The sequence below is a fragment of the Halichoerus grypus genome, chromosome 2, assembly GCF_964656455.1.
Source record: "Halichoerus grypus chromosome 2, mHalGry1.hap1.1, whole genome shotgun sequence".
Classification (NCBI taxonomy): domain Eukaryota; kingdom Metazoa; phylum Chordata; class Mammalia; order Carnivora; family Phocidae; genus Halichoerus; species Halichoerus grypus.
The window spans coordinates 164,737,486-164,750,648 of NC_135713.1; the positions used below are offsets into that span (position 1 = coordinate 164,737,486).

The 13,163-nt window shown below is 41.1% G+C and overlaps 1 pseudogene; it reads right to left on the bottom strand.

Annotated features, from left to right (window-relative positions):
- Positions 1 to 9,327: 9,327 nt before the first annotated feature.
- On the bottom strand, positions 9,328 to 9,967 carry LOC144381192 (cytochrome c oxidase subunit 4 isoform 1, mitochondrial-like; annotated as a pseudogene).
- Positions 9,968 to 13,163: the final 3,196 nt, after the last annotated feature.

Here is a 13,163-nt window from a genome sequence, read left to right on the forward strand (position 1 = left end):
TTACTTAAAAATAAAATCTTTTAAAATTTTAAATAAATTTTAAAAATCTTCTTAAAAAAAACCACTATATGTTTTGAGGTCAAATAGTTGCAGCAGTTAACCCATTCTAATACAAAGGAGTTGAATCGGATAGGCGAGAGGCTAACCAGCTGGAAGGTTATGACCTCATGTGACACCAAAGCTTTGTAGAAATTAGTAAGATGCTAGAATCACCTCAGATAGCCAACAATTTTGTAGTGTAAGTATGTCCCATGTAATATCTGAAATTGAAATTAAACTGAGTATCCTGTTTTTATTTGCTAAACCTGGCAGTTCTATCCCTGGCTGCCCTTTGGAGAAATACTGCTGTGGGTTGCCGCTCCTTCCTCCAGGGGTACTGCCTTCCTTCTGAAGCATAAACAGGCCACACCTGGACGTCTGGGGCCAACCCGCTCATTCCGTCCCTCATACTCTTGTCATCTTGCTAATTGCCCCAAGTGTAAGTCCCCCCATCACCTCTCATTTTGTTCCTGGCATCCTCAAGCTGCACTGGGTCTTCTCTGAACGTATGGAACCCCATTTTGGACTTTACTCCATCTTTGAAGCTCTTGCCATCCGATTATGCTCCCTACCCAGTTTACGGTCATCAACCAACCTCCCTCTCATTTATGAAAGATTTTGACATCTGGTTTACAGTGTCTCTTCACCTCAAGGCCTGCTGTCATCTGGGGTGACCCATCCATTACCTTGGCCTCTCTCTCTTTTTTTTTTTTTTTGTCCGCTTAAAATCCATTATCTTGTACTCTTACATCCTGGAATCTTAAACATTTTACTCTCTGACCTCTACCTTCTAGACTTCCAGTTCTTTCACTTTTCCCAAAGCCCTTCTTTCATTTCAAGGATTCCTCTAGTCCCTAAATTTCTCAACCATCAGCCACCTCCTATCCTTTTATTTTTCTAAGTTAGATAATGAGCAAATATATAAAATATTGTCATGTCTTAGAGATATCTAACTGCCTGCTAGACCTCTCCATTTGGATGTCCTGAAGTCACCACATATTCCAAACTGAATTCATCATCTCTTCCCTTTTCTTCCTCCCTCCCTTCCTTCCTTCCTTCCTTAGATTTTAAGTAATCTCTACACCCAATGTGGGCCTCAAACTTACAAGCCTGAGATCAAGAATCGCATGCTCTACTGACTGAGCCAGCCAGGCACCCCTTCTCCTCCCCTATCTGCTCCTCATCCACATTCCCTATCTCAGTTCTGTCCGCATTTGGCCAACCCCAAAACCTGGGACCATCCTTTATTCCCTCTTCTCGTTCATCATCCCATTTCCAGTCGCTTACCAAATCTAAACTCCTAAGCATCTATAAAATCAATCCACTTAACTTCATCCCCACTATTGCTACCTTCGTTCAAACTGCCAACTTCTCTCATCCAGACGACCTCAATAGCCACCTAACTGGTCTCCTGCTTCTGGTCTCAGCCCTTCCAGTCCCTCTGTCACATTGCAGTCCTAGTGAGCTTTCTTTTTCTTTTTCTTTTTTTTTTTAAGATTTTATTTATTTTTGCGAAAGAGAGAGAAAGCACAAGTGGGGGGGGAGGGGCAGAGAGAGAAGCAGGCTCCCCGCTGAGCAGGGAGCCCAATGTGGGACTCAGTCCCAGGACCCCGGGATCAGACCTGAGCCAAAGGCAGACGCTTAACTGACTGAGCCACCCAGGCGCCCCTAGTGAGCTTTCTATAATTCATATTATATTTGATTACATTCTCCTGCAGCAGATTAGACAGAAGCTCTTTTATGTTCCAGTTCCTGCTTCTCTCTCCAGCCTTAGCTTTCCTTGCTCTCCCTCCCGTACTCTGGGCTCTAGCCACACTGAATTTCTTGACCTTTCTTTACCCGACCCGCCTACTGGCCCCTCTAGGCTTTCGTTTACAGTCTGTACCTCTATCTGACTCATCTTCTCTCTCACCTTCAATTACCAGTCTTATCTGACACTCTAATTTGGGTTAGATGTCTGTCCCATGTCCTCTGTTGGCAATATGTGCTTACCATTGTAACATCACACTGAACTGAAATTACCTGTACATGTCTGTCACCAGACCAAGATTGCTCATTGGTTTATTTCCAATACCCAGCTCTGCTTGAACACACAGTAGTATTTTTGACCAAAAAAAAAAAAAAAAGAAAGAAAAAGAAAAACAGAAGATAGGCTAGATATCATCAAAAGCCAAGTGGGAGCAGTGGGCAGTAATAATCCTAGGGACATAAGAAAATTACTGTGTCAGGGCTCCTGGCTGGCTCAGTCAGAAGAGCATATAACTCTTGATATCTGGGTCATGAGTTTGAGCCCCATGTTGGGTGTAGAGATTGCTTAAATAAATAAATATTTTAAAAAAAGAAAAGAAAAGAGAAAGTTACTGTATCAGTTAGCTTTTGCTGCAAAATAAACCATGTCAATACTTAGTGGCTTAAAACAATAATCACTGGGACGTCTGGCTGGCTCAGTCGGTAGAGTATGTGACTCTTGATCTCTGGATAGTAAGTTTGAGCCCCATGTTGGATAGAGATTACTTAAAAAATTAAAAAAAAAAACAGAACCACAAAATTTTATTTATCTTACAGTTCTGCAGCTTAGCAATTTGGGTTGGCTCAGCTGGACCATTCTTCTGGTCTACTTAGCTTCTGATTGTGGGCTGGCTGGTCTTGGATGGCCCTCAGCTGACACAGTTTATCTCTGCTTCATGTCCTCCAGCAGAGTAGCCTGGACTGGTTTTCATGGCTATTAACAGAGTTCCGAAAGAACAGGCAGAATCACACAGAGCCTCTTAAGGCCTGGCCTTAAAACTGGCACAATGCCAATTCCACTGCATTCTATTGATCAAAGTGAGTCTCAAGGCCAGCCAGGATTCCAGAATTGAGGAAATAGACTCCACCTCTTGATGGGATGAGCTGTAAAGGGGATATTGCAAAGGGGAGCAGATATAGGAAGAGGTAAGGATTGTGGCAATTTTTGCAATCTACAGAAGATACCCCATAAAATGAACTATTTGACTAAAATGTATAAAGAAGCACAAATTACTAGGAAGCATCCTAGTGATGACTAGACAAGTCAATACCCAAATGTTTATAGTTTTTCTTTTTTTTTTATTATTTTTCGGTAGGCTCCAAGTGCAACACGGGGTTCGAAGTCATGACCCTGAGATCAAGAGTTGCACGTTCTACAGACTGAGCCAGCCGGGTGCCCTATAGTTTCTCTTTATTTTATTTTATAACTTGACTATTTTGCATGTGCAAGCATGATTTTTAATTTATTTTATTTTCTTAAGTTATCTCTACACCCAACATGGGGCTTGATTGAACTCGACCGAGAGGAAGAGTCGCATGCTCTACCCACTGAGCCCGCCTGGCGCCCCAACCATGATTTTCAGCACCTGCCAAAGTAGGTGTTTGGAACTGGGACTTGGGGACTGAGAGGAAAGGCACATGGGAAGAGATTACTGCGAATGGAAAGACTCTGACAGCGAACTTCTTAAGGTCAGGGTTGTGTCCAGTTTATTCACTTTTATCTGTAGCACCTTACATGATTACCACATGGAAAACACTCAGCAAATATTTGTTAATGACTAATAGTAAACCTCTCTTTACTATCATAAAGGAGAACTAAATGTCTAGTCTTACTAGCAGTGCTGCTGCGTGTGGATGTAGAGGTTATGACCTAACCAAGGACGCGTGGGGCACGGAGGAAGGGACTTGAAATCCAGCCTGGGCTCTGCTGGCCAAGACTCAGGCCTGGTTCCTGGCTTTACCTGCCTGCAGGGGGCATAGTTTTAAATCCAACCAGCCCCCTTTAGCTTGCTAAGCAGCGAGCCTCTAAGTCTGGGGGTTGGAGGGGCACCGTTTTATAAAGCTCACAGCAGTTCCCTGTGGGCCGGCAGCGCCCTGATAATCTGGGGGAGCAGAGAACGGGTAACTGAGGAACACAAGATGGCACGAAATGCACAAAGCAAGAAAAGCATAAACCTAGAGACACTGTTCTTAAAAATTAACGTAAATGAGGGATTGAGAGAAATAGGAGCAAGGAAAAAAAAAAGGTAGAGTGCAGTTAATATGTCTGAATCCAAAGGAGAAACCAACCAAGAGTTAACAGAGAGACCAAAACAGCGGGGCACACAAAACATGATTTGTTTCTGTAAAGGGCAAATCTATGAGACAGAAAATAGATTAACGGCTGCCTGGGGCTGGGAGTAGGAATGGGGATTGACTGTAAATGGGCTCAAAAGTTTCATTTTAGTGTGATGGAAATGTTCTAAAATTAGATTGCGGCAACGGGTATATAACTCTGTAAATACGCTAAAATTCATTAAATTTTATGCTTAAAACAGGTGGATTCATGGTGTGTAAATTATATCTCAATAAAGTCATTTAAAAATATTTGTCTCAAAAAATAAATAAAAATAAATAAATAGTAAAAATATTTGTCTCGGCAAGAAATAACAAGTGTTGGGGTGCCTGGCTGGTCAGTTGGTAAAGCATGCCACTCTTGATCTTAGGGTCGTGAGTTGAGGTCACGAGCCCCGTGTTGGATGTAGAGATTGCTTAAAAATAAATAGGGGCGCCTGGGTGGCTCAGTCGTTAAGCATCTGCCTTCGGCTCAGGTCGTGATCCCAGGGTCCTGGGATGGAGCCCCGCATCAGGCTCCCGGCTCAGCGAGAAGCCTGCTTCTCCCTCTCCCACTCCCCCTGCTTGTGTTCCCTCTCTCGCTGTGTCTCTCTCTGTCAAATAAATAAAATCTTTAAAAAAAAATTAAAAATAGAAATACCATATGATCCAGTAATTCCATTACTATTTACCCCCGAAAGTGAAAACACTAATTTGAAAAGATATATGCACCCCTATGTTTATTGCAGCATTATTTACAATAGCCAAGATATGGAAGCAACCCAAGGGTCCATCAAGAGATGAATGGATAGGGACGCCTGGGTGGCTCAGTGGGTTAAGCGTCTACCTTCAGCTCAGGTCATGATCTCAGGGTCCTGGGATTGAGCCCCGCATCGGGCTCCCTGCTCAGCGGGAGGCCTGCTCCTCCCTCTCCCACTCCCCCTGCTTGTGTTCCCTCTCTGGCTGTGTCTCTCTCTGTCAAATAAATAAATAAAATCTTCTTAAAGAAATAGATGAATGGATAAAGAAGATGTGGTAGTAAATATATATATATATATAGTGGAATATTACTCAGCCATAAAAAAGAATGAGATCTTGCCATTTGTGACAACATGGATGGACCTAAAGAGTATTACGCTAAGGGAAATAAGTGAGACAGAGAAAGACAAATAGCATATGATTTTACTCTAAAAAACAAATCAAACAAAAAACCAAATAGACTCTTAAATACAGAAAACAAACTGGTAGTTGCCAAGGGGAGATGACTGGGGACAGAATAGGTGAAGGGGACTAAGAGATACAAATTTCCAGTAATAAAAGAAATAAATCATGATAATGAAAAGTACAGCATAGGAAATATAGTAAATAATGTAATAACATTGAATGGTGACAGATGGTGACCACATTTACTGTGGTGAGCACTGAATGACGTGTTGCCAAATCCCCATGTTGTGCACCTGAAACTAATATAACATTGTATACTGCATAATAATTATATTTCAATGGTACAGAAAATTTTTAAAAAACCATTGTTCTGAGTATAATAAAATTATTATTTGTCTCTTGTCAGTGTGAGCCACACTAAAAGTGAACAAGACCTTGAGTGTATCTGATGGATACAACAGGAAGCACCACCTCTAAGGCATTAAAATAAAAATTAAAAAATTGAACCTGACTCTAATCCAGCTATCAGTTCACAGGAAATATGAGAAATACAGGAACAAGTTAAATAACCCCATAAGGAAGTGAAGAAACAAATCCAGGATGTGAGATATTCTACAAGACAAATGGCCCAGTTTCTTCTCAAATAAATGGTATGAAAAAGAAAAGGGACAGGAAGGAAGATCTGTTATGGATAAAAAGAGACTTAAGAGCTCTATCAAGTGATATATTTTGTGAGTTTAGTTTGTATCCTGATTCAGGTAAACCAATGGGGAAAAAAAAACCATTTGAGACAAACATGGGAAGTTGAACATGGGCTGAATATTAGATGATATTAGAAAATAGGGGCACCTGGGTGGCTCAGTCGAGTGTCCAACTCTTGGTTTTGGCTCAGGTCATGATCTTGGGTTCGTGAGATTGAGCCCTGCATCGGGCTCCACGCTCAGCGGGGAGTCTGCTTCTCCTCCTCCCTCTGCCCCTCCCCCCTGTTTGTGCCCTCTCTCTCTCAAATAAATAAAATCTTAAAAAAATAAAAATGAATGAATAAATAAATGTTAATCTTGTTGGGTGTAATAATGATATTGTGGCTATATTAACAAAATCTGTTCGTGATACTGTGCAATACAAAACAATGGTCCTCCAAAGATGTCCACATCTTAATCCCTAGAACCTGTGAATATGTTACTTTACATGGCAAAAGGGATTTTGCAGTTGTGAATAAGGATGTCAACATGGGAAGATTATTCTGGATTACCTGGTAGTTCCAATGCAATCACAAGTATCTTTGTAAGAGGGATGAAGGATGAGTCAGAGTCAGAAAAGGAGATATGACAATGGAACCAGAGGTTCCAAGAAGGTGCCTTGAAGATGGAGGAAGGGGCAATAAGCCCAGTAACACAGGCTGACTCTAGAAGTTGAAAATGTCAAGAACATAGATTCACCCCCAGAGCCTCCAGAAGGAACACAGCCGCCCTGGTGACACCTGGATTTTAGGACTTCTTTATCCCCCAGAACTATAATATATTTGTGTTGTTTTAAGTCACAAAATCTGTTGTAATTTCTTACAGTAGTAATAGGAAAACATTACAAATATCTTCATGAATACAGCCTTTGGTTTAACCAAATTATTTTTAGCCTAAATTCCCAGGAGTAGGTTTACTGGGTCATGGCTATCACCACATTTGAATATTTTGCTTTCCAAAGGGTGTTTACCCATTGTCCACACTGCCAGCGAGTAACCTGGAAAGCATGGAACACCATTCGATTTTTTTTCATCATTCAACTTAAAAAAAATAGTGAATTTAAAAGTACATCTTGGGGTGCTTGGCTGGCTCACTCTATAGAGCACGTGACTCTTGATCTTGGGATTGTGAGTTTGAGCCCCACATTAGGTATAGAGATTCCTTAAAAAAATCTTAGGGTTGCCTGAGTGGCTCAGTTGGTTAGATGTCTGACTTTTGATTTCATCTCAGATCATGATCTCAGGATCATGAGAACGAGCCCCGCATTGAGCTTCACGCTCAGTGTAGAGTCGGCTTGTCCCTCTCCCTCCCCATCTGCCCCTCTACCCACTCTCACGAACGCTCTCTCTCTCTCAAATAAATAAATAAAATATTTAGAAACAAATAAAATAAAATCTTAAAAAAATGGTTAAGATGGCTCAACTAAAAGAAAAATTTTTTAATAAAAAAATAAAACGAAGTTCTAAAAATATAAAAAGGTTAAGATGATAAATTTTTTGTGTATTTTACCATAGTTTAAAATTTTTTTAAAAGATTTTATTTATTTATTTGACAGAGAGAGACTCAGCAAGAGAGGGAACACAAGCAGGGGGAGTGGGAGAGGGAGAAGCAGGCTTCCTGCGGAGCAGGGAGCCCGGTGTGGGGCTCGATCCTAGGACCCTGGGACCATGACCTGAGCTGAAGGCAGACGCTTAATGACTGAGCCACCCAGGCACCCCCACAGTTAAAATATTTTTAAAATTTTAATTTAAAAAATTAATTTTTCAAAAAGTATATCTCAGGCACTTTATTTGTATATTTTTATTACCAGTGAGAATGAATATATTTCCATTTATTTACTCCTTGAATTTTCTCATGTATGAATCAGGTTATACCCTTTTTCTATTTTATTTATTGGATTTACTATTTAAAGATTTGTTTATTTAAGAGAGATAGAAGGTACATGTGCAAGCTGTGGGGGGAGGGGCAGAGGGAGAGGGAGAGAGAGTCTCCTAAGCCAGCTCCACGCTGAGCACGGAGCCCCATGCAGGGCTTGATCCCACAACCCTGAGATCACGACCTGAGCTGAAATCTAGAGTCGGACACGTAACTGCCTGTGCCAGGATTTACTATTTATTCAAATAGTCAATTTTTACTTTCAATGCTAAAAAACCTTATTCCAGAGATCTGAGTTATTTGATTCTATTTTATGCTAGTATTTCTCTAAGTTGATTCTTTTTTTTTAAAGATTTTATTTATTTGACAGAGCACAAGCGGAGGGAGAAGCAGACAGAGGGAGAGGGAGAAGCAGGCTCCTTGGGATCCCGATGTGGGGCTCCATCCCAGGATCCTGGGATCATGACCTGAGCCGAAGGCAAATGCTTAACCGACCGGCACCCCTCTGTAAGTTGATTCTTAACCTTACTTTGTCAAATTTAAAAACCAATTGGCAAGTGGCATAAAGTGTAGACCTAACTTCTCTCTCTAATTTACTATTGTACTCAAGCCACTTATTAGATAAACTTTCCTTCTTCCTAAGTCATGGAATCTTAAGAGATTTGGAAGTGATGGGTTTTACTAGTGATTTAGAGAATAGCAGACTCTTGTTTGGGATCAGCCACAAAAGCAGAAGGATGCAGATGTGGTGGATTGTTCATACGCCCAAGCCTCTCCTTGGCACCTGACAGGAGCATTGAGGAGAGATGGCAGGACGGAGAGGAGGGGCCCAGGGAGCCACCTGTACTCCCATCTTTTGGCACAATATAAAAGTGGGTATTTTCCGGTGGGTCAAACGAACAAGACAGTAATTTGCTGGGCTGAACCCACTTGCCTGTAACCTACCAAGAGGGGAAGCCCTTCAGAACCCTCCCAACAAATGTACACAGGTGTCCTCAAGCAAGCTAGCTGCTGGCTGCCTGCCATATATATATAACTAAGGAGAAGTTATCCCAGCAGTGTAAATATGAGTCCATATTAATATAATTTACCATACTTACTCATTAAAGAAAAATAGTTCATAAAAATAGAGCCCAAAAAGTATGCAGTAAAAAGTCAACACCCTTTTTAAAAAAATTCTTTAGTTTCTATACCCAGTGTGAGGCTCGAACTCACAACCCCAAGCTCAAGAGCCACAGGCTCTCCTGACTGAGCCAGCCAGGTGCCCCAACACTCACTCATTTTTTTTTTCACGTAGACTGCTCGTTTATTAGCACTGGTGCTGCGACATAACGGTTTCCAGTGAAGATGCTGAGCTGCATGGAGGTGGCAGAACAGGGTGAGGCTCAGATGGGTGAGTGGCGGGCTCCTATTTCTTCCACTCGTTCTCGTCGTTGTCCCACTTGGCTGAGAAGGCCTGAATCGGGCTGACCTTCATGTCGAGCATCCTCTTGGTCTGCTTGACCACTCACTCCTCTTCAAAGGTGTGCGGGCCAGGAGGTGCACATAGTGCTTCTCCCAAATCAGAATGAGAGCGATGAAGCCCAAGAACATGGTGGTGCCCACAACCATCTTCTACTCATTCGTGCTCCTGTTCATTTCAGCAAAGCTCTCGTTGAACGGAATGCGGTACAATCAACCTTCTCATCAGTGGAGGGCTGCTCCAGGGAGCCTTCTCCTTCTCTTTCTTTTATTTTTTATTTTTTATTTTTTTACATTTTTTTTACTGTTATGTTAATCCCCATACATTACATCATTAGTTTTAGATATAGTGTTCCATGATTCATTGTTTGTGTCTCCTTCTCTTTCAAGGCCTTCAGGCTGGCAGAGAGGTTCTTGTCGGGGGCCACATCGGGCAGGGGATAGTCACAGACTATCTGTCCCCTGGACAGAACTCGGGAGAGCATAGCCTTCACTCTTCACGATGCTTCCATGCGCTCGTACACACAGTGAGGTGGAAATTGCTCTCTTGCCAATTAGGCTAAACACTCTGGTAGCCAACATTCGCCCGCTGCCCTCTGCCCACCGCGACCGGAAGAGTTAAACTCATTTTTTTTTTTTTTAAAGATTTTATTTATTTATTTGACACAGAGAGACACAGCGAGAGAGGGAACACAAGCAGGGGGCGTGGGAGAGGGAGAAGCAGGCTTCCCGCTGAGCAGGGAGCCCGATGTGGGGCTCGATCCCAGGACCCTGGGATCATGACCTGAGCTGAAGGCAGACGCTCAACGACTGAGCCACCCAGGTGCCCCTAAACTCATTTTTTGATAAACATTCTTACCAAATTAGAAATAGAAGGATCTCTTTAACTTGATTAAACAAACAAACAAACAAACAAACAAAAACTAGGGGCACCTGGGTGTCTCAGTCGGTTAAGTGTCCTACTCTTGATCTCAACTCAGGTCTTGATCTCAGGGTCGTGAGTTCAAGAAAAAACAAAACAAAACAAAAACAACAATAACTACTTATCAGAAACCAATAGAAAACATTACTCTTAATGGTGAAATATTAGACATTTCCATTAAAATATGGATTTTAACAATAAATGCCCATATTGATCTCTTATTCAATATTCCTCTGATGCTCCATAGATATGGAGAAAAGCGAATAGGAGCTATATATCTATTCTAAAGGTAGAGACAAAATTTTCATCAGTGCACTCTGGAAAGCCAAGCCAATGAACTGAAAAACTATTAGAATAGGAGCGCCTGGGTTGCTCAGTTGGTTAAGTGACCAACTCTTGATTTCAGCTCAGGTCATGATCATGATCTCAAGGTTTCGAGATAGAGCCCCTCGTTGGGTCCACTCTCAACGGGGAGTCTGCTGGAGATTCTCTCTCCCTCTCCCTCTGCCCCCCAACCCCGTGCTCTCTTTCTCTCTCTCAAATAAATAAATAAATAAATAAGTAAATAAATAACTGTTAGAATAAAGTCCAGTGAGGCAGATGGATGTAAGGTAAATTCAAGAATCCTTAATTCTTGTATATATTAGCAGTGATGATCAGAAATAAAAAGCAGGGGGCGCCTGGGTGGCTCAGATGGTTAAGCGTCTGCCTTCAGCTCAGGTCATGATCCCGGGGTCCTGGGATCGAGCCCCGCATCGGGCTCCCTGCCCCGCGGGAAGCTTGCTTCTCCCTGTCCCACTCCCCCTGCTTGTGTTCCCTCTCTCGCTGTGTCTCTCTCTGTCAAATAAATAAATAAAATCTTAAAATAAATAAATAAATAAAAAGCAGAAGGAAACCCTATTTATAATATCAATAGTCTCTTAAATACTTGGAAACAAAATTAAATGGAAATACATAAGATCTCTAGAAATCTAATTATTTAAAATAATTAAGATCATACCAAAGACACTTGAAGAAAATTAGAGAAATGTATTCCTAAATGGGAAGATGTATTTTTTAAAAGATTCCCAATTTTCTCCTAATCAATCTATAAATTCAGGACAACTCGATCAAAATCAAAATGGATCTTGAGAGAATGTTTCAAGTTGATTCTCCAGTTCATCTGGGAAACTAATAATACAAAATGAGTGAAATTTTGAAAAAATTTACCCTATCACATATGATAATGTGCTGTAAAACTATTGTAATAAATAATATCATATTGGGTCACCTGGGTGGCTCAGTCAGTTAAGCATCTGCCTTCGGCTCAGGTCATGATCCCGGGGTCCGGGGATCAAGCCCCGCATCGGTCTCCTTGCTCAGCGGGAAGCCTGCTTCTCCCTCTGCCTGCCGCTCCCCCTGCTTGTGCTCTCTTTCTCTGACAAATAAATAAATCTTAAAAACCCTGATTTTCGGGGCACCTGGGTGGCTCAGTTGGTTAAGCAACTGCCTTCAGCTCAGGTCGTGATCCTGGAGTCCCAGGATCGAGTCCCACATCAGGCTCCCTGCTTAGCGGGGAGTCTGCTTCTCCCTCTGACCTCTCCCCTCTCATGCTCTCTCTCATTCTCTCTCTCTCTCTCTCAAATAAATAAATAAAATCTTAAAAAAAAACCCTGATTTTAACCTTCTTTTAATGCATTTTTTATCGTTTTCTAAGTATAATTGTATTTTTAACAATGCAATAATACTGAACATGTGATCTTATTTCTTGGCTTTTATACTTAATCACACATTGTGAGAATTTTTTTATGTGCATTTTCATATATACATCTATATTGTAAAGGTAATTCATATATTTTAAAAATTTAAACAAATTCAAAAGATTTAAAATAAAATAATTAGCCTGTTTTTACAAATAAAAACACAATGATAACTTAAAAAAACAACAACAACTAAACTGCAAGGTCCTGGAGGCAATGACTCATCGTATTTTTTTATGTCCTATTTCCTTCTTGTAGTGCTTAGTACACTACCATGTATGGATACTTTACTCAAGACAGGTCAGGTGAGGTCTTGTTTCCATTAGAGGAAATTTTTCAATGAAGTTGGGAGATTTTTAGGTAAGGGCGTGATTTAATGACCTGGTGATTGTTTTAAAGGATTTTCAATGGAGTAGGAAGTACTCATTAACACAGGAACTGTGAGAAGAGCAGTACCATACTGTGAGAGCCACCTCAATACAGCACCATGATTTTCTTTTTTAAGTGATCTCTCCACCCAACGTGGAGCTCAAACTCATGACCCTGAGATCAAGAGTCACAAGTCCTACGGACTGAGCCAGCCAGCGCCCTGTGCACCATGATTTTTTATAACTGTTTATAGTCCCAGATGCTATATCAAAAATGCTTCTGCTTATTCATTTATTTTTAAAGAATTCTTTTTTTTTTTTAAGATTTTATTTATCTGACAGAGAGAGACACAGAGAGAGAGGGAACACAAGCAGGGGGAGTGGGAGAGGGAGAAGCAGGCTTCCTGCAGAGCAGAGAGCCCGTTGCCAGGCTCCATCCCAGGACGCTGGGATCATGACCTGAGCCGAAGGCAGACGCTTAACGACTGAGCCACCCAGGCGCCCCTGCTTCTACTTTTTTATTCAACATAGTACTGGAAGTCTGAGCCACAGAAATCAAACAAGAAAAAGAAAAAGAAATGAAAGACATCCAAATTGGTCAGGAAAAAGTAAAACTTTCACTATATTTTTAACAGATGTAAACTATTTATTGAATATTTGCCACCAAATTTTGTTAAATACATTATCTTGCAGCATATCACTTTCAAGGATTGATTATTTATTTATTTATTTATTTATTTATTTATTTATTTAT